Source organism: Phragmites australis, chromosome 12 (genome assembly GCF_958298935.1).
Source record: "Phragmites australis chromosome 12, lpPhrAust1.1, whole genome shotgun sequence".
Lineage (NCBI taxonomy): Eukaryota > Viridiplantae > Streptophyta > Magnoliopsida > Poales > Poaceae > Phragmites > Phragmites australis.
Window position 1 is genome coordinate 12,392,610 of NC_084932.1, and position 23,627 is coordinate 12,416,236.

Genomic DNA, 23,627 nt, shown 5'->3' on the forward strand with positions numbered 1-23,627 from the left:
CAGCAATGGTGCTGAAATCTCTCACAAAAAGCCGATAGAACCCTGCAAGGCCATGAAAGCTTCTCACCTGTGTGATAGTCCTAGGGGTCGGCCAGCTCTTGATGTCTTCAATTTTAGCTTCATCCACTTCAATTCCCTGTGGAGTAACAACATAGCCAAGAAAAGCAACTCTATTCGTGCAAAAGGTGCACTTGTCAAGGTTAGCAAACAAACGTGCCTCTCTCAAAGCAGTAAAAACAGCACGTAGATGATCAATGTGTTCTTCATGTGACTTGCTATAGATCAAAATATCATCAAAGTACACCACCACAAATCTTCCTATGAAAGCACGTAAAACCTCATTCATCAATCTCATGAAAGTGCTAGGTGCATTAGTTAAACCAAAAGGCATCACTAACCACTCATATAGACCGAACTTAGTTTTGAAAGCAGTTTTCCATTCATCTCCCAATTTCATTCTTATTTGGTGGTAACCACTACGCAAGTCAATCTTCGTGAAAATAATAGAACCACTCAACTCATCAAGCATGTCGTCTAGCCTAGGAATAGGGTGACGATACCTTATTGTGATATTATTAATGGCTCTACAATCAACACACATGCGCCATGTACCATCTTTCTTAGGAACCAAAAGAACAGGAACAACACAAGGACTAAGGCTCTCTCGTACGTACCCACGGTCCAAAAGGTCTTGGACTTATCGCTGAATTTCCTTAGTCTCCTCCGGATTGGTCCTATATGCAGTGCGGTTTGGCAATGTCGCTCCCGGGATCAAATCTATTTGGTGCTCTATCCCTCTCAATGGTGGCAGCCCCGGGGGTATCTCAGCTGGAAAGACATCATTATACTCCTGCAAAAGGTTAGTGACAGCAGCAGGCAAAGAGCTAGGTATATCATCAATTGAAAATAAAACCTCTTTGCATACGAAAGCATAGCACAAAGTATCATTATCTTGAATTTCAGTAAGGTCAGATTTAGTAGCAAGCATAACACCACCCTTTAACTTCATGCCTTCGGACCTAGGTGTGTTCTTCTCTTTCTTAGGTGGAAAAACAGATTGAGCTACTTGCTGATTTTCAGATTCCAAAACACGTTCTTTCTTTTCTTTTTCAGCTAAAGCTTTATCACATTGCACAATTTCAGCAGGTGTCAAAGGAAGCAAAGATATTTTCTTTCCCTTGTGCATGAGAGAGTATTTATTACTTCTACCATGGTATGTAGCATCGGTATCAAATTCCCAAGGACGGCCTAACAAAAGTGAACATGCTTGCATAGGCACTACATCAAAATCAGCATAGTCATGGTAGGAACCAATAGAAAAATGTACTCTCGCAGATTGTGTAACCTTAACCTTACCACTGTTATTGAACCACTGAATATAGTATGGATGAGGATGTGCACGTGTTGGCAAGGAAAGATTCTTCACAAGATCGGAGCTCAAGAGGTTGTTGCAACTCCTGCCATCAATTATGGTACGAACACGGGCATCTTTGACAATGAGGAATGTCTGGAATAGATTATGATGTTGTAGCTGCTCTGCTTGCCCCATTTGAGAACTCAAAACTCGCTTCACAATGAAGGTGCGTGCTGCATAACTCTCCGTGGCAGCGGTACCATTAATCTCCTCCCCCTCACTATCTATGTCATGATCGGCTGCAAGATTAGCTTCAAATGCATATTCTTCCTCGACATCACTATGACTAACATATCCACCATCTGCTGTTGCGAAGTATGCTCGCTGGCTTAGGCAATCCTTCATGACGTGGGCAATACCTTGGCAGCGACGGCACACAATGCCCGTTGTACGACCCGTGGTAGCTGCACCTGAAGAAGAGCGTGGCATTGGATCCTGCGAAATAGTAGATTTACTCACCTCACGTGATGGTTGTGGTGCTCCTGCTAAACACGCCCGAGTGTTGGAGGAGTGGGCAGCAGATCGTGTAGATGTAGAAGGGAATGTTGTTGCTTGTCCCGGTGGTACTCGTGAAGTAGATGTACTCCCAAAATTGTTCCGCAATTTTTGCACCTGTTGTCAACCCTGCAGTTCTTTTTCTGCCAAGATAGCAAAATGGAACAACCTATTGGTAGTATTGTAATCTTTATAATCAACAAGGTCCTGAATTTCACGTCTCAACCCGGAGTAAAAACGAATCATGGTATCCTCATCATCCTCTTGTATACTACAACGAAGCATAGCAATTTGAAGCTCTTGATAGTAATCATGCACAGATTTAGAACCTTGATTTAAGTGCTGCAATTTCTTTTTCAATTCACATGTATAATCAGGAGGAATAAATCTATTGTGCATGGCACACTTTAGTCTAGGCCATGATTCAGGTTCTAAGCCACTAGAAACTAGACCATTCCACCAAATAATAGCATAATTCGTGAACTCACAAGTGGCTAGTCTAACTCTATGCATTTCAGGAACCATATGAGAAATATACTTTTGATCAACCGTCATTTCCCAATTCAAATAAGCATCAGCATCATATGCACCATCAAAAGGAGGCATTGAAAATTTAATCTTAGAATAAGGATCATCGCGACCGTTGCGATTAACATTATTACCTCCATTACCTTGACGACGTTGTTGTTGGCCACGGCGTAATTGTTCAGCATGAGGATGTTGCTCAGCACGCGCATCTTGCCCAACAAAAACCTCACCATCTTCTTGGTCACCATTATTAGTATCATCATCATCATCATGTGAATGGTCATCATCCTATGGTGGCTGTCGCAACTCAAGGTCGTTGACTCGCGTGACGAGGTTAGCAATGCTTGTTCTAATATCTGTCAATAGCCTAGTATGATCTTGCAAGGCTTTGTTGAGTTCTTCCTTGGACACACAATCCTTAAAATCTGACGGAGAGCCATCACCTGACATGGTTAGTAGAAAACAAAGGACAGCAAATATTATCCCTATGAACTACTAGGTTGTGGAAGGTGGAATCACACACACTCAAGCGTCTTACCACGCTCTTACAAATGTTCTTACCAATGCAGCAAGGAGGAACAACCGTGGAAGCGTGGGATGATTGCAAGAGTGAACCTGTTCGGATCAAAGGAGGTGGAGCTTGGAAGGCACAATATGGTAGCAAGGATTAGCAATAACTGTAATCAGATGAGCAAAGCTAAATAAGTGTCCAAAGTATGAATCACAGTTGCTGGTCTATCACGTGTCCCTAGTCCTAGCACAACAGCTGAAACAAAGCTAAAAAGGATGATCAGAGAAAGACACAGCAAATAGCACAATGATCTGGGTGTTCTCTATGTGCTCCTCTTTTTTGTCTTTTAGCACTAGTAGGAATCACAAAAAAAAAATCGTATTTTTTTTATATTTGTTTCTGAACTAGGAGCACACAAGCAACAACCACAGAAATTTTCAGCTCAAACGGATGCAAAATGTGGCCTATAGAAAATCAAGCACGTTCTCTGAAAAGCGTGCGGAAACTTCACGGCTCGAATACTCAATCTTTCGAGCCGAATTTGGGAAAAAAAATTCGGCGGAACCCGAAGAAGCGGGGAGCAACTGATGTAACTTTTTCTGTAGATGTCAGTGAAAAATTGTTTTGCCTGATTCTGAGTCCGTTATGGCCATTTTACTGAACCCCTGTCGAGTTAGGGTTTTTTTTCAAGCAACTCTTGCAGAAATTGACCTCTTTAAGGTATTGCAAGCAATAGGATTGTGAGATGAACAAGGATGGCAGCGGTGGCAGGGCAATTGATACAAGGCAGCTTGCGACCTATCTAGGGTTGGCGTGGCGGAAAGTAACACTAGGCGGCTCACGGTGGCAAATCGACTAATGCGGTGGCTCTACTTGTTGGTGGGAATGGTGGCGGTGGGATAGCGGCGTGATCAAAACAGCACGGAGCGTTGACTAAAAACCAAGAACACGACTCTAAAACCAGCAACAAGACTCGACCACGGACACAAACTCAACAACGCGCAACTGAAAACAAAAATTGCAAAGGCACAAAGGGTTCTAGGGCAGCAGAAATTAACGGAATTTTTTGGCTTTTTCTGGACTCTAGGTAATGAAAAACAGACTAATCTAAAGGGGAAAACGAAATTACCTAACGGGCAACCTGAAAATCTGATACCAATTGATGAGCAATGTTGGCCTGATCTTCCGATAGGTAGCGATAAGTCGGTGGGTAGAGAACTCGAAGTTGATGATCCAAAGGTTTCGACCCGAACAGATCGTCTCCCTTGCAATCACTACACCACAGCTCTGATGGTTATCAACCATGTCGCGCGGTTGACCTCGCCAAGAAGGCTCAATCCCTGCAAGCGTACCGAGAACACAAGCAAGAACGTAGAAGATGCAATCTGAAATATTGCGAATTGAATTCAAGCACTCGAAGTCGGGGTTCCGCAAACACTTGCGACGGCCTAGTCGGTCCGGAACAAGAGCGAAAATCTCACAACTGTGTGTAGATCAATATCTAAGCAAAACCCAACCCTAATTAGGGTGGTGGCTACTGTATATAAAAGACTAGGGTCGGCCAAGGACCCCTGGATGCGTCCCTAATGGACTCCAACACGATACACGGCCTAACGGCCTAAAAGATGGTGGCGCAGCACCCTGACAGATTCTGGACATCCACTTGTTTCAACGATTCCTGTTGATTCAGAATGAATTTGGACACGGGACTAGTCCCATTGGAAAGATTATCTCCTTATCTTTCCAACCATGTGTAGAACGTCAAAAACGGAGTCAGTATGCGTCCTGGGCGACGATTTTAGTGCAGGCTGGTTCTGGACTCCGAAACGGACTCGAACTTGATTGGACCTCCACCTTGGCTTGGGCGCCCTTGCTGTTTTTCTCCCGTGTTCCTAAGTAACAATACATCACAATTATTCAGTAGCATCCCATCCTCATCAAAATATAAAGGAACACTAAGGAATGAGCTCACCTCATGATTTAGTTGACGTGCACGAGCTCGTGTCAATGGACCTATTGTTGGAGAAATACTCGGTGTGTGTGTATCCGAAGGAGTGATGTCCTCATCAGAATACCAGTGCTTTATACTTCTCCATCATGCGCTGAAAATTTTTGTGTTTCCTGTCACTGGTGAAGTCTCTCTCCACATTGCGCAACATTTTGGCTAGGTCATCATCATCGTTGCCGACAAAGGAATCTTCAAACACCGACATATTGATGCCTTCGTCAACTGTCATATCGTTGCCTCTGTCTTCCTTGATTGTGGGCTTCTCTTCATGCACAACCTCCTCATATTCACTGTGCTCGGTCCAATGAATATAGTCAAGCTTGAAACCACTGCGAAACAAGTGCGCATGGATCTGCTCTATGCTCGAGAACTGCTTCTCATTCTTACAATCAACGCATGGACAACATAAATAGTGATCCTCACGCTTATTTTTTGGCTTTCTGTACACTGTGGGAGCCCTCAAAAAAGTATCCATGCCATGAAAGAACTCTGGGCTGTGACGGTCAGACTTGTACAACTATGTCCAGTCCATCTGCTTTAGCAATCAATGAAAAACCAATGAAATGATAATAATGCAATATCTCAAAATGCACATCTAATTTATTGAATTAAATCATATCTTGATTGCTCCATGTTACATGGCCCATCATCTTCCGGCACTTGGTCCGAGACGGAGGACCCACCTTCTAAATATTGCCACATGCACATGCGAGTAGCAGGTGGATTAGCCATCCCTACAGCATGATATTCATATTCAATATGTTGATCTATTTAAAGGTGATTTTAATCTTTTTTACTAATTCACTATAAAAAATTGGAGCTAGATTTTAATCTATTTAGAGGTGATTTTCTCATTTTTTTTCCCCTTAAATCACTAATATAATTTTGGAGATCTAGGTACCAATGACATAATGCATACTTTTAATGAGAAAAAGTAGCTTAATCCAAAAAAGAAAATTAATTATATTTAACATGAAGGTGAGTATTTTTAATGAACAGGGCATAAACTAATAAGATTAACAAAATTGGTTTCACCAATTATGGACTTACCAATAATTAATCTGAATTAACTAAACTTAAACACTTTTAAATAATTAAAGGGATTTTAGTAAATTTATCATCGCTCCTAGCATTTTTAAATTGTATAGCATGATCATTAAAGCTAACAAAAGTGGTTTCACAATTTTTGGAGCTATATTCATTTTTCTACACATTTTGCAAGCTTTCGGCCGATTTAATAGATAACAATAAATCACTTTTGTATTTTCCGATTTAACCAAATATAAAAATAGCCCTAAAGTTGACAAGCTGGCCGGCCCACTAGGGCAGGCGTAGCCACGGCGGCCCTAAGCGGAGCTGGCTGGTCGGCTCAGCTAGCCCTTGCCTGTGGCGAGCAAACAGCTACATCAGCTCAGCCAAGAGCACCTACAGCAACACCGCGAGGCACGGAGATCTAACCAGGAGGTGGCCAGTGGCGAGCACGGGGAGCATGGTTGCCATGATGGATTGGTCAGGCATGCCGATGGCTAAACGACGGCTCAAGTGGCCCAGATGAGGCCACCTACGGTACCTACATGGGTCGGCGAACACAAAGCATGTCTCTTGGCCGAGGGGCCCGACCTCGGCTCAATCATCGGTGGAGAGAAAAGGAGGCGGCGGCTCGGCCACCATGGAAAAGAGTGATGGCGATGGGTTCAAAGGAAACTGACACTCGCACTAGACTCAACGGGGGACGAGGAAGGTCACCACAGGGCTCAGTCACGAAGGAGGAGATCTGAGGTGCCGGCATGGTGGTGAGGTGGCAGAAAGGGGCACTAGCATTAGGGGGAGAAGAAGATGCCTTTTATGGAATGTAGAGTTATTAGTGCTGGCTCGTAATATGAACCGACACTGATACTCAGTATCAGTGCCAGCTTATAGTTACCATCCAGCACTGAAGTATCAGTGCTGGTTTAACCTGGCTCAATCGTTGATCGAGTGTGGGAAGTTATAACAGGCACTGATACTTCATCAGTGCTAGTTTTATCCTAGCCGGCACTAATGGGGCAGGGTACGGATGACTGTTTATGTGATTTTATCCTAATCGGCACCTCAAAGATGATCATGTCACCACGGTGTCTCTTGGGGCCTGAGCAACCTTTAACTTAAGGTTCATGAAGCAGTCGTTACACCAACCTACAGTTAGAGCTTTTCCCATCTTCTTTAAATCAGGTTCTTGATTGCATGATCAATTCTTCTGATCATAGATCGATTTATGTCATCATGTTGAATCATCGATCACTCAATGACTACAGACTTTACCACCTCGGCTTTGACCTCTCAGTCACATTGTCTCCTTAGATGGTGTTGCAGTATGATGTGGCACGCTCGTCGACACTGCTCCCTCTTCCATGGCTTTTTGATTGCTCCAGCAACCATTGTTGTCATAGCACAATGAAGTTGTTGCTATGCGCCTTCCTAGGTTGTAGCACTGGCACCTGTGTCCACACCATCATTGCCACCTGGTGCCACCCTTCTGGTCTAGTCATTGGTGTAACTGCCCCTTCAAGTACTAGCTCCACCTCATGCTACTTGTCCTCGTCACCAATGAGGCCGTCACCACCACCAATGCTTATGTTGGTGGACACATGTGCTCATATGGTGCTTTGATCCTGCAACAACTACCCCGACATGGCTCTCTCCTCCACATCTACAACCACAGTCACCTCGTTGTTGGATACCATGGCATAGGGCCGGTCTTGAGATTTTTGTGGCATGTGGTAAAACTAAAAAAAGGGACCCATTGCAAACAATTGTATTGAAGCATAAAAAATTTAATTAATATATAAATTGTAAAGTTAATATTTGGTGCATTAAACAAATTATTTCTGATAAATACTTAAAGTATATCCATAGGGTCGGCCAACCCGCAGCGGCTGGCGATGACATAGTTTGCACGCGGCACCCGAACGAGGTGAGGGTCGCGGCTGGGGGTGCACTGAGGAAGTCGAGAAAATTCTATAGCATGGCGCATGCGCCCACCAACGCTAGCACCATGTACACGGATGCCGATGATAACGTGATGTTGCTGATGCAAGTGGATGAGTTAGTGGCAATATTCGTTGGCAAAGGTGCGAAGTGCTTAGCGAGGTGAAGCGCAGGGCCATTTGCCCATCCAGAGAGGCGACATAGTTGTAGGATCAGGACTGCACTAGGGGAAGCGATCTCATCGACTAATTGGCTTCTCTGTGCATTAGAGGATTGCTAATTTGCGCTGCAGCTAACCTACTGTGAAGGAACCAAACCAGCAAAGTTGCTTCTTTTGGGCCGGTCAAAGGCCAAAGCCCATGCACAATCACATAAGTATGGCCGCCAGTCAATTGGCATTTAGACTATTGTGTTTTGTTAGATCACAAATAATGTACATTTATACCTATTTGGGCGAAGGCCTATTGGTTTTGGAGGCCCGGGGCGGGCAGCCCTGCCTTGGCAACAAAGAGCTATAATCAATTTTAATAACCTTGTTGGCTTCCACTCTAGTTTGTGCGTCCTTGACACTTACGCTATGACTGCGAGGGCCTAATAGAATATATGTTATACGATCCATATGGGTTCGGCCATTGTGGTAAGATTCATTAAGTGTAATATCTCCAATATGATTCTATCTTGTCTTAGGATTATTTAGTATCTAAACCAATATGCATTATGTTGGGGGTCATTATTAAGTACCCCCGATGGCCCCTTGGATTCATTAGCTTAGCCTCCCAAAGGCTGAGCCTGTCTCCGCCTTCCAAAGCCCCGGCCTTCCGGAGCCCAGCCTTCCGAAGGTTCGGTCTCCTAGGCTTCGGCCTCCTGAAGTCTCCCCCTTCTGAAGCCCCGACCTTCCGGAGCTCAACCTCCCGAAGGCCCGGTCCTCGAGGCTTCAGCCTCTCGCTGCCCAGGCCGGCTTCCTGGAGGTTACTGGGTGAGTCATCAAGTCTCAGGAAAAATCTGCCAAAAGGGAAGAACCAGTTGTGCTTTGCCTGCGAGGAAGTGACCGGCATTAAATACCTAGGCTAGTGGACACCGCTCTGACACCCCAGCATGATGGTACCTATCCTGACACCCCTGGTGGTATGGCGCCGGGCCGCAATTGGCAACCGGCTTGCCCTCTTCAGGGGGCACGCACTACAATAGTTACTACGACGGATATTTATCTCCCAAGAAGGGTGGAAAGTAGTTATTTGGGATAAGGCTCAGTGATTCGGTCAGATCCCAGATATTTGTACATTGTGATAACTTGTACGTCAAGCTACGCATGGCCCTATAAATAGGAGCCTTGGTCGCCTGGGCAAGGAGAGGGCTAGACTGCAGAAAGACATAGAGGTGGAAAAGCACCAATTCACACTGTGATACTCCCCCAGATCGATCCATTTTTTCTACCATCAATACATTCGTGGTATTCCTTTCTCTTAAACTTCATCTCTAAGCTTGAGTCTTCTCCTTAGAAGAAACTCTTATCGTACTTGCTGGGGCAAGATGAACTCTTACTCCAACACATTATAAATAAACTACCCATAAGACTTAATACAAATCATCCATTAAAGTATATTCATCTTTCTATAGTTGCAAAAGATATGGATGAGTCTTGGCTACCTAACTAGGCCAAATCTATCACACTACTAAAAAAACTATTTTTAGAGACGGGTCATAACCAATTTTGCACAGGTGTTTAGCCAATTCGCCTGTGACCAAAGGCCTGTGAAAATAGACGATTTCCATAGATGCAAAAAGAGACCGCCTGTGAAAACCTATTATCATAGACGGTTCACTTAATGAACCATCTGTAATAATAGATTTCCACAGACGGTTCCTTAAATGGACCATATGTGGAAATCAATTACTACATACGGTTCACTTAAGGAACCGTCTATGAAAATCTATTACTATAGGTGGTTCCTTAAGCGAACTGCTTGTGTTAGTTGGTCCCCTAATCAATATCTTTTGGCCAGAAAAAAGTGAAGAAAAAAATTTTCACCTGAGGAACCCAGCTGTCGCGCTGTCGCAAGTCAGAAGCCACGCTATTTTTTTCACATTGTTTTCGGCCTTTGCGTTCGGTAGGAATTAAACCCAGGACCCTCTGCTCACGCGTGAACCTCCTTATCAGCTCACCTACCAAGTACCTATGATATAAACTGGATGAAATATTCTATTAATCTTTTTTTGCCAAAGCATCGCAATGACCCTGAGTACCTTTAGTAAAACGGGTATAACTTTTGCATACGGACTTTGATTTTGAGTTTTTTTGACACTACAAACATCTACCGTAAAAGCTACACCGTAAAAGGCAAAAAAATGGATTGAAAGATTGAGTTCTCGCTCCCGAAAATTTCTGCTTCATTTTCGGAGCGCACGTTCGTGCCTACAGCTGTCACTCCTTACATCAAACTTGAACAAAACTGATCAATGGTTCCTATTTGAGTACTACTGAGCTGAAAAAAATAAGAGAAACAATAAAAGTAAAAAATATTTGTGGTCGTGTCGACTTTTGGTAACACTTGATACTATTATTATCACTAGTATTTCTGTAAGCCAAGTCTTGTTGTTGATAGTGGGAGTTTTAGATGTTCTTCTTGTTTATCTTGTTGGAGCTGTTGAAGTTAGTGGTATTCTTTTGCTTCTCTTTGTTCTTGATTTTACTTACATTAATAGAACTTGTGGTAGCATATGTGATCGGAACTTATGTGTGAAACTTCAACTGATTATTTAGACACCTAAATGATTTTAAATAAAAAAAGTTTCAACTTGAAAGTTATAGATCTCGTCGAGGGTATAATTTTCATGTAAAATTTGCCATCATCCGAGTTCATATGAAGAAGTTACGAATTTTTTAAGATAAAATATTATCCATTTTCAAATGCAGTTCCTTTTGTGAACCGCCTCTCAAAATAGCCCTTCATTTTCATAGACGGTTCATACAAAGAACTACCTATGAAAATAACCATTATCACAGATACTTTCTTATGTGAACCGCCTGTGTTAATCATCATATTTTCACAGACGGTTGAACCGTCTCTAAAAATGACCCTCAATTTTTACAGACGGTTCACATAAAAAACCGCCTATAAAAATAACTATTACCACATGCGATTCCTTATGTGAACCACCTATAGTAATCATCTTATTTCCATAAATAGTTTACATAAGGGGCTGCCCGTGAAAAAGACCTTTTACACAAGCAGTGAAAATAAACTCATTTCCACATACGGTTCACGTAAGCAACCGACTGTTTAAAAAAAAATTCACAAGCAGTCTGAAACCACATAGGCCCACTATAGACTGCACAGGCGGGTATTCATGTGAACTGTTTGTGTAAAATAACTGAATGTCTCGAAAAATAGTTTTTAGTTGTGTCAGCACATGCAGCAGCAGATAGCCGTATCAAAGATGGCATGTTGGCTGTGGCCAATTCGTGAAGGTCAGTAGCAATCTAAAATGTATATGTTCTGCACATATCTCTAAAACAAACTGCACGTGCATCAAAGAGCATTTATCTGTGAAAACTGAAATGAATCAAGAGACATGGCCAGGTTAAAAAAGCCTATTTTCTTTGTGGGAGAAGCTAAGGTCCGATTAACGCATACAACGTAGTGTAACTTTATTGTGCCCATTAACTAGTGGAAAACTGCGTATCAAATCTGTTGCAGATATATCATTTAGCTCTCTAAACTTGTGGATCGAAAATGTTAGCTATTCTTTTAACGGCAGTAGCAAAAATAACATGCAGATGCATCCTATACGTAAAAGGTTCGAAGATTGGCTACACCCGTACAACAAATACTGGAGTAGTAGTTGTTTGTCAGTTTCGGCTGGGTGGTCTCTGTCGGAAGAATGACGACCAAGAAAGCCAAATTAATTTTGGCCCGTCAATGTACGCTACTAAAAAAATTATTTTTTAAGATATTTAAGTTTTATTTTTACAGATGGTTTATATGACAAACCACCAGAGTACTGGGCTATAGTTCTATGCGGTTTTAAACTGCCTGTGAAAACTAATTTCTATAGATGGTTCCTTATGTGAATCGTTTGTAGAAATAGCATTATTTTCACAGACAGTTCTTTATATGAATCGTCTCGAAAAATATCAATTTTCACAGCTATTTCTACAGGTGGTTCACATAAGGAACCACTTGTGATAACTAATCTCCACAGGTGGTTTGTTATGTGAACCGTCTATGGTAATATCTTCACAAATAGTGTCTGTCCGTGGGTAGCTCGAGGTAAGAGTATCTTATCCCTAGGTAGCATATTTTTAAGTATAGATATAGATTTATGGCTTATTTAGAGTTTAAATATGTTCTAGAGTGCTCATGGTTCTAGCCATTTAGATCCTCAAATTAGCTAAAATTTGTGGCAATATTGATTCAATTGTGTAGATTCACATGATTCTTGAATTATATTTCAAAAATATAGCATCAATTTGATGTTTTTTTAGCCACTAGGAGGTTTTATCATAAATGGGCATTTTTTATCTACATCTAGATCTAGATGTAGAGGGACAAAGTAATGAATTCGTATTGTTTTGAGCCATAAATTTGTGCTAATGTAGATTCAATTACGTAGACATATTATAATCATAACATACCCAATTTTTTCTATATTTAAAAAAATATAAGTATGATTGTATTATTAATTAATTTATTTATTTATGTATCTAATTTTATTGTTGAAGTTAAAGATGGATAGAGCATGAATGTACGATGCGCCAAGACATGAAGAAATATACATCAAAGGACTTCTGCTTTTATTAAAGCCGTCGAGAAGGAAGCTTTGACAAAGAAGACAAAGAAAATAAATTATTTATGTTCTGACTGCAAGAACCAGAAATTATGGGTCTAATCAAGCATAATCAAATCACACTTGATATTGAGAGATTTTGCCGAGGATTACACATGTTGGTCCAATCACGACGAACAACGTGCAAGCGAACCAAACGACGACATCGCTGCTAATTAAGTGGATGATGATGATGAGGGAGCCGAAGGCGAGACTAATGTTATTGTGGATAATGATACTGATTTTGATCTGGAGGAAATGTTGCGCCACGCAAAACCACATGTTTTAAGGGACACAAGAGGTTTAAATAATTTCAAGGTGTTACAGAAGGCATAGAAGGAACTTTTGTACGAGGATTTGAAGGGTTGTGATAAGAAGTTTACGATGTTGCATTTGGTGCTTGAACTTCTATGGTTGAAGGCCAGCAATGGATTGTCCGATATGAGTTTCTCGGATCTGTTGAGTCTCTTGGCAAACATACTTCTGAAGCCTAACTCCTTGCCCACCATCACTTATCAGGTGAAGAAGCTTATCTGTCGTTGTCGTTGGATGTAAAAAAAAATACACGCGTGTTCAAACAATTGTATCCTCTACTGTAAAGAATACGAAGCCATAGATAGATGCCCAGTATGCAATGCGAGTCGGTACAAGATGACTGATGATTGTGAGGACAAATATGGTTCCACTAACACAAAGTAGAAGAAGAGTAATACTGGTCATGACGAAGACGACACTTCTTCCGACATGGAGAAGAAAAGAAGAAGTCCTGCCATTGTGATATGGTATCTGCCAGTGATCTCCCGGTTGCAGTGTTTGTACTTGAACCCTAGGGACTCTGAACTGATGTGTTGGCATTTTGATAAGCTCAAGAAGGATGGAACTAAGCATCGACACCCCGCTGATGCTAGCCAATAGAGAAAGTTCGATACCATGTATCTAGATTTCACTAAAGAACCAATGAATATAAGGTTCGCATTGAGTACCGATTGAATGAATCCTTTTGGTGACATGAGCACCTCAAATAGTACTTGGCCAGTGGTCCTAGCCATATATAACCTTCCTCCATGGCTATGCATGAAGAAGAAGTACCTTATGCTATCCATTCTTATCCAAGAACCGAAACAACCTGGCAGTGATATAGATGTGTTTCTGGAACCATTGATGGAAGATATGGCAAAACTGTGGAACGATCGGGTCCAGGTGTGGGATGAGTTCTGACGATAGTACTTCACCCTCAAAGCCAAGATTTTCATTACCATTAGTGATTATCCCATCCTTTATTCCCTATCAGGACAGGTTAAAGGAAAGCAAGGATGTGCAGTGTGCTTGGATGAAACCGTGTTTGTGTACCTTCCGTACTGACAAAAGGTAGTGTATAAGCGACACCAACAGTTCTTACTCAAAACTCACAGATACCGCAAGATGAAGATACATTTTGACAACATGATTGAGCAAGGTACTGGCCCAAACCTCACAGCGAGGCACTAGTGTTTAAAATGGTCAAGAGCATCAAGGCTATTTTGGGAAGCTGCCGAAGGGTAAAAAGAGGAAGAAAAGTGAGACGCCGACCGGCATGCTGTGGAAGAAGATGTTGATTTTCTTCAAGTATTCTCCATACTGGAAGGACTTGGACGTTCGCCACAGCATCGATGTCATGCACGTTGAGAAGAATATTTGTGATAGCATCCTTGACCTCTTACTGGACATACCGGGCAAGACAAATGATAGAATCAAGTTATGTAAGGACTTGGTGCATTTTGAAAACAGGCCAGAAGTACACCCCTGAAGACAAACCAAATATGAAACATTATCTTCTCCTGGCTAACTACTCTCTGATACCTGAGGAGAAAAAAGCATTTTGCAGGTGCTTACGTGGGGTGAGAGTCCTGATTGGTTACTCATCCAACATCAAGAAACTAGTCTCGATGAAAGATTTGAAGCTAATCGGTATGAAGTCTTATGATTCTCATGTGATGATGACGTATATGCTCTCTATTGCAATCAGGGGTATCAAGTCAGGATACATAAAGGTGGTCATCACATGGTTGTGTCACTTCTTTAATGTAATTGTTCAAAAGGTGACCAATGTTGAAAAACTAGGTGCTCTACATAGTTACATGGTAGAGACTCTGTGCCAACTTGAGATGTTCTTCCTTCCATCCTTTTTTGATGTCATGGTACACCTCTTGGTTCACATCGTGAATGAGATAATTACACTAGGCCCTATATTCTTACATCAGATATATGCATTTGAGCGGTACATGGGCATTCTCAAGGGCTATGTATGGAATCGTGCTCACCAGAGGGTTCCATGATCGAGGGCTATAGTACCAAGGAAGTTCTTGAGTGTTTCATCAATTGAATAAAACATGGTAAACCGATTGGTGTACCTATATCTTGACATGAGGGGAGGTTGTCTGGGAGAGGGACTAAAGGAAAGAAAAGATTCATCAATCATGATTACAAAGTAGTGAACGAAGCACATTTCACCATCCTTTAGCAACACCTGAATTAGCTTCACAAGGAAAATCAAGGCCGCTCATATGATTGGATTTTGAAAGAGGGCAAGCATCGCTTCACCACATGGTTCAAGAATCAAAACCTTCCAGATGATGAATCCGTAGATCATTAAAAAACATGAAAATGTTGGCTTATGGCCCATCAAGTTTAGTTACGTAATGGAAAGCGTATGACATTAATGGGTACACATTTTATACCAAAGCGAAGGATTAGAACAGCACGGCCCAAAACAACAGCGTTTGGATAGAAGCCTATGACACAGCATGGGAAAAGATCACTTACTATGGGTTCATAGATGAAATCTAGGAACTCGACTATGGAGTGAATCTGTAGATCCTTGTATTTCAGTGCAAATTTGTCGAACACCCAAATAATGTGGTGGTAGACAACTAAGGGTTCACAACTATCGACATCGGCATTGTAGGCCACAAAGATGACTCGTGGGAACTTGCTGATCATGTCGCACATGTTGGGAATGAAAAGAAGCACATAGTTATTGACGGAAAACAAAAAATTGTTAGAGTTGAGAATGTGGAGGATGAGGAAGAATACAATTAGTTCAACAACATGCCGCCTTTCAGAGATCCAGAAAATATCAAACTTGTAGAAGCAACCCTAGAATTGCGATGCCCACATGTGGAAATTGTGAAACTTGTAGAAGCAACCCACATGTGAAACTTGTAGAAGAATACAATTAGTTCAACAACATACCGCCTGTGGAAATGATTTCGACACGTGATTGACATAAGAAACCACATGTGGAAATTAGCTGGGCTCATGTTAGGTGGAGATTTTGCAACTGTAAGGTAACATGTGGTTTCTTAAGTCAACTACCTATGGAAATGATTTCTACATATATAGTAGCGTGAGGCCCCTGAAACCCAAGTCCCATTGATTAACACATCGCCACGCACCCACGCCGTCAGGCTGTCTCGTTCCACCACCACGACACTTCTTCCTCCGTTCTGCCGCTGAGCCCTCTTGCTTCGGCCAATGTTCTGCCACCGTCCGCCACTACCGACACCACACCCCTTTCGATGTTGAACCCTAGTACCCTCCTCCGAGCGGCGTGCCCTCTCCCTCCGGCCTCCGTTCTGCCGCCGTCCACCACCATCGATGCCGACAACGACGCCATCCTGGAGTTGGAGCTCCGTGCCTCCCCTTCCTCATGCTGGTAACCTATCTTTCTCCCCTCCCCTTCCTTGCACTGAACTCCATGAACAACATTGTGAAACCTTCGTGGATAGATAGGTCTTTTTGTGTGTGCTTGTTGGTCTGGGTTGTTGTACCGTGAATGTTTCCACCCTATTGCTTGGGAAAATTTGTTAGTGACTCTGGGTATATTACTGATTTGATTCAATGGCACAAAGTGAGACTTCAATATTCTAGATCAGTGAAATGCATTATGTCACTAAAATAGTTCATGAACGCCAAGTGCCAAATGAAATGCTGCGGAATGCATTCTGTCACTGAAATTGTATCGATGGGAGGATCTTTTCTTTCTGAGTTGGCATGTTACCCTTATGTGCCAAATGCCAAATGATGTTTGTGATTAGTGGTGCTAGTTCATACTTCATTGTAGTTATGCGCCAAATCATGTAGTATCTTAGTTACAGTTCAGATGATATAGTTACACTTCATTGACTAAAAATACTTACTGGTTAATTGCTTTTATCCCAAATGAGGGTGTATTTGGTATGTATTGTAGTTTCATCGCGCATTGTCTTTGTAGGATTGATCGGAGTCATCGACCTCGAGTCCTCCACCATTGTCCCCTCCCGGTAAGTGAATACGTTCTCATGAATGTATGAACATCTGCCACACGATGGTGGTTGTGGACCTCCTAGGAACATCCCGTACGGAATGGTACGGGATGGTCAGTATGTTGGCAACTACGTATGCATTATCCATGTGGTGTACGACACACGGAGGCCGCTCGTGTGTGTTTAATTGACACAAGGGGTCCAGGATTTTATATATATGTTTCTCTATGTTGCAGGTGTTATGTTTGTGATGAATATGGGACCTAGTAATTAAATGCTGCCAAAATTTTTAATTTTGTACACTAAAATAACAGGACCAAATTCAAGTGCTTGAAGTTTTGAAGAGATAATAATGCATTTACAACAAAGTTAACAATGTAATAACATCATCTATAACACTGCTTGTACCTGCAAGGTACCACATTACTACGACTTGCATTTTATAGTTGGGATTTGATGTGTCTTTAGTATAGTTCACTAGCATTCGGACTCTACTACGAAAAATTTCCAACAGTAGAGACCGTGACTTGCGAGGGAACATATATGCAGTTTATGAATTGCTCTCCCATAGGAAATGGGTCATCTAATATTAAAGAGTTTCTCAATATTGCTCAACAGAGTTGCCACATTTAAGGTTCAGCTGAGTATTTCTATTATGTTAGAGATCTCAGTGTCCATTTTTTGCAAAAACTAAACTACAAGTGGATCGCTTTGTAGGTGTCATAACTAATAATAACTTACACTTTTGTTTTGTTTATAACTTGGGAAGTACCAACCATTTGGTACCTCCAATATCTAAAGTTTAATTGCACCACTTAGTAATTTTCAAGGACAAAGCTATTGTTATCTTGGTTCTAACCATGTCCCCTTCCTTTCTATCAACTCCTATGGCAAGGGCTAGCTAGCTGGTTCATGTCTAGTGTAGCTAAAGATTCTTTTGTTAGATAGATTTAGAAATTAATGATTCCATCAAACATGCTATGACCAGAGGGTGGATTCACACATGGAGGCATGTATGGAAGCAAATTCAGGCATGAATGACTATCATTATCTTTCTCCATGACGGTGGATGTCTAGTCATACATTTTATAACCTAGATCATTTTTTATTACTTGCCAAATTATGAAGCACCAATATGATCTCTATTACTACATACACATGCCCATGGAAATATGTGTAGTCATCAAAGTAGAAAAGAGAATGAAAACTGCATGTCTGAAAGCTTTTAGGTTGCCCATTTTACGGAGCCGGCAGTGATAATCCTCGACTATAACCGACTATAATATGGCTAAGCTCGTTCCGGAGCCGTCAACACATACCTTTATTCCTATTTTTTACTTTAAAATAATATTACTCATTGCAATTTGATCTTTATTGCATCTTGCTTTACAATAGAATATTGGAACGAGAAATTTCATTGATGAACCATTGCATACTTGTCAATTTTTTTCTAGGAAGAAATAATCCAGTGGTCGAGTAAGTACCATGGGGCAGAAGAGGATAGTTACCCCTAAGAAATCAGAAGGAAGCAGGAGATCGGATAGGAGCCCAAGCCTGCTCACAATAGAGGGCGCCCTGGTACAGACGATGCTCGTAATAGAGGTCTCCCCGGCACAGAGGCCGCTCACAATAGAGCGCACCTCGGTACAGAGGACACTCACAATAGAGGCCTCCCCGGCATAGAGGTCTCTCCCAATAGAGGGCACCCTGGCACAAGATGGGGTGGATGCAAGAAGGAGATTAGATAGGACCCCAAGCCCGCACCAACCGTCCTCCTCCAATAGCAGCGAAAGCTCAGGCTTGTATCACAGCCCGAGCGTGCCCGAGAGAGCCGACATCAGGAAAGTGACAATTACTACGATCCCGCTAAAGAGATATTTAGCTGAGTCAATGCATTTTATACTTCTGAAATGGAGGAATATTTTTTATTTATGTCAACTCTCCTTTTTTTTCTCTCTAGAGGGTGAGGGTACAAAGATCCTCGCGTTCATCATCTGCACCACAACCTTCCGCTCCCTCTGTGCCCAAAACTTTGGGTCCCTCTGGGTGTAGGCTAAAACAAAGATGGGGAAAGCGAAGCAGAACCAAGTTGCCATCCGACACTTATACAATAATGCAAGTTGGTGTTGAGTTGCACCTTGTGAGGCATGCGCCAAATTCCACAATAGTTGCGGATTTCTTATCAAGGAGTACATCCCAATCACAATTGCTGATTGGCGGTTGCTGCCGGATGAGACAAAGGAGTTCCTGTGGGCAACATTTTCGAGAATCATCCGATTCCCCTTGGGAAGAGAGGAAGCCACCAAACAGAGTGAATTCAGAACTATGGGATTCTGAGGCTAGAAGAGTGAGCTGAATAAGGACTTCATGAAGAATAACTTGGTACCCTTTAATAAATACGGAAAGGTTACGCCAAGACTAATGGACGGAGTTTGTTACGCAAGACCACACCTGAGGCCATTAAACTGGGTGAATCGTTCAAGCACCTTGCGAAGAAGAACTAGTAACACCATCACCTGGGCTCGTCTGGGTATGCCCCACGCCCCCAAAATTTCTGAATGGAGGAGACAAGAAGAAGAGGCTGTCCAAGCTGGGAAACACAACCCTTTGGAAAATTGTGATGAGCGAAGCAGGAACTGGGTCTATGCTCAGTTAAAATGAACCGAGTCTAGGGACTTAGCCTTCAAAAGCTCCGAGACCATGGAAGTGACCTAGACCATTCAAGGGATTGCGAATAAAGGGTCTCTAGAGCCCGACAGGGAGAATTATATGCTTACCAAGGTTATGGAGAACAAGAACACCTGGGTCGCACTTGAGGTATTGGATCAAAAGTGGGTTCAAAGCAAGGGCTCCCAGACACGGCGAGATAGTATAAGACCTATAATAGATATAAGAAGACCCTAGCGGAAGAGATAAAAGAACAGGTTAAGGTCCAGTTCATGAAAAATGTGGAATAAAAAGGAGAAGGAAAGGGTGGCATTAGTGATGATAGAGCAACCAACTAGCCCAGGCTTTCAGAGGAGCGTCGGATCCACGCAGTTCAATAACCAGAGATATCCTGTGGATGGTATCACAGAGGCTACCCCTTGCATGCTATATGTTCCAGTCGGCAAGGGAGACTTCGCTGTCGAGGCTACCACGAGCCAGGCCATTCCAGGCCATATGTTTCATAATCAAGACATTCCAGCCGATTACGCCAAGGTACAAGTGGCTCGGTACAACAACTTTTCATGAACTACAAGCTTGACATCAGCACACTTGAGGGTATCGAGATTCTTGATGAGGCTATTAGAAAGTTCATTCTGTGGCCTAGATGGGATATCATCTTCAGTCGTTAGAAGTCACAATCGCCAGTGTCATGGCCGCCCCAGCACCCAACATCTCTGCCTTAGGCGCCTCCACCCAAGAGCCAAGCCTCTCCGCCTCAGGCATCTCCACCCTATAGCCAAGTCCCTATGCCTCAGGCACCTTTGCCCGCGCCAATTATCTCCGCCTCAGGAATCTTTGCATCGTGCTTCACCATCTGTGACACCAACACCTCCACCTCCATCGTCCGTGACTCTGGCATCTCCTCCTCCACCGTCTGCACCTTCGACACCTTCACCTAAGAATTGGAGAGTCCTGATGATGGTCACCCCATACAAAAATACTCTAACATCTCCAGTGAAGAGGTGGCTTTTGTCCTCCAAAGCAAAGGCATCATCTACTCTGAAATCTCCAGCAAAGGACGATCTCGTGAAAGAGACCGACAAAACATTAAGTACCTGTCAGTTCAATTTCTTGCCTACACTAGATGTTCCTGAGAAATATGAGAACGGCAAGCCATTTCTGCTATTGTTCAACTCCAAGAAGGTCCATGGGAGATGAGAAGATTCCACGAATGGTAGATGTGGGCATGTCACATAGGGTTCTCCATAATGACTGCTTCTGTCCCCGCTAACTTTTTTTAAGTAGAGACTCCTATCTCATGGTGGATTTTAAGGACATGCACACTTTATTCCGCTGCGACAAACTCGACAGCAATCTCATAAGCGTGTGGTGCCCGTAAGTGTATATAATCTACCGATATATGCTATAAAGCTAATGACTAGTGACTTGTTTTGTAGAATGCAATTTAACGATGCGGAAAAGTTGAAGGTACCGATCAGATTTATTAATCTGCAACAAATTTCCCAGTCCAACTTGGTCGTAAAGTTGAGGACTGATGACCCCCAGATTAAGGGGAAGAGTAACAAGGAGAAAGTAAGGATCATAAGAGAAATTACCAAATCATGCAGGCTTGACATGTCAACTTACATAGAAAGGGCTATGCTAGAAATGCAAGGCAAGGACTACATCAAGGCTCCTTACAACTTTAAGTAAGTATGATATATCCAGAACCTAACATAAGTATTCAATTTAATTGGTCGATCAAGAACCTAACATAAATATTCATGTAGCGATCGCTTTATTCGTATAATGCTCATGCCGAAGTCAAGCACACTCGTAATCCTTAACTCAATCGATCTCCCCCAAAAATCTTACCAAGATCTCATCGATGTTATATAGAGGTAAAGAAAATCCCCATACAGAAAATTCTTATAAATCATTATGAATTGATAATTACTTATTGGCATTCGAATAGGGCCTACAAGTGGTATGTAACAAAAGGTGGTATAGATGATATGGCCAAGCCGGATGCGATGACGGTTCGTACATACTTTCCGATAATAACAGACTTCTAATGTATGTATCTCACTATTTATGACTAAGAGTCTTATTAAACTAACGAATATGTTATGTTTTTATTTAAAGTGCCACAAGCAAGGTTTCGACACCGTTCTCTATGGATATTATGTTTGCCAGTTTCTTAGGGTAAACAGGAGGGTACACAACTAACCCCAAGGATATAAGTCATCATTGTGCTTGCACATTCTTATTTGGTTCTGTTTCCGTTGTCAGTACTGTTTTAGCTTTTTTAGTTGTGTTTTCATTTCAAGCACGGATGATCCAATATACCCACACCTCACTCAAAGACGAAGATATCCAAAATATCTAATGTGACATGTGTCAGTTTAGCATGCACGAAGTCATTCACAAGAGAGGCAGGTTCTTTGACCTCGAAGGTGAATTAGCTAGCCATCCGAGGCTTTGTGACTGGGAGATGAAATAATATTTGTGATGAATATTTGGTTTGTGAAATCGAGTTATGATATAAAAATATAAAAATATTGTACTTATGAATATTATTGTTTTTTTTAAATATTGGACTTGTGTTGACTCAAATGCTATTAAAACTGTCTTGAAAACATGTTGAAATCTAAAGGGAATAAAATATGTGCTTATTATTAATTTTTAAATAAAATACATATCATAGGCGGGTCCTTAAGTGAACCTCCTGTGAAGATCGATCTATCTATATGCGAACGTTAAAATATGCTGCCTATGAAAATTTATTTTCACAGGCGATTCACCTAAGGAACCGCCTATCATATTGGTTTTTCACAGGTGGTTGCTTAAGTGAATCGTCTGCGTAAATAGGTTTTCACAGGCGATTGTCTTAAGAAACTGTCTGTAAAAATAGATTTTCACAGACGATCTATTTTGCTCTTGTGAAAATTTTTCATTTCCATAAGTGTTCAATCATGGACGATTACAATAAACACCTATAAAAACTAGTTCTAAACTATACTGAAAATAGTTACTATAGTAGTGGTAGCAAGTTTCTCCACCATGGCTGGGTAGCTTTTGGCGGATGCTAAATCTCCGACTACATGATTAGCTACGGCTGATTAACCCATCGCTCTCGGTCAGCATCCTCGATGCTTGGCCGGTGGTCGTCGTTTAACCTCTCGCTAATTAACCACGCATGTTAGGGTCATGCGCAGCCGAAATGTTAGAAGACCCAATCCAAGGGTTCACATTGCAAGATTGCTTGCGGTACCGCAGCTAGTCAGCTATGAGCATCAGACGTACTTATACATCTTCACTATACATTGGTACAATTAATTTAATTAATATTCCCTTTGTCCAAAAATATATAATGCTTAGGATTATGCATGGTCTTCGACATCAGAATTTTTTGTTTGAGAGGTAATACCTAGCTTTGACCTTAAGTATCAGCCACAATAATTATAAATGTTATATAGTTATAAAACCAAATTTGTACGGATTACTCCTCGTGTTATTGAACATATTATTATTTGTATGTAGACCGGTCTCCAATATACTACTTTTGGTGACTATTTTTAATATGAAAATTATATTTTGTATATATAGAAGTAGTACATTACAGAAATCCCTCCTGACCCCTTCCCTCTTCTTGGTCTCCTCCATTCACTCTGTAACTCTGACCCCTCCTTTCGCGCGTTGTCGTCCCCCAGTCCCTAACAGCAATGAAAGAATTGACTCCAAGACCTTCTACTCGGGCCAAAAAATTCCTCTAGCTTACCAACTGGGCAAGCAAATAATAAAAATATAAACTAGCTAGTAGGTTGTTAATGATCAATCGTGTAAACTCCACCAATAGAGAGAGCTAGGGGAAAACTCCACCAACTTTTATTGCTATGGTGCGCGTATAACGAACGATTGTCTAACAAGAGTGATCAATCATGT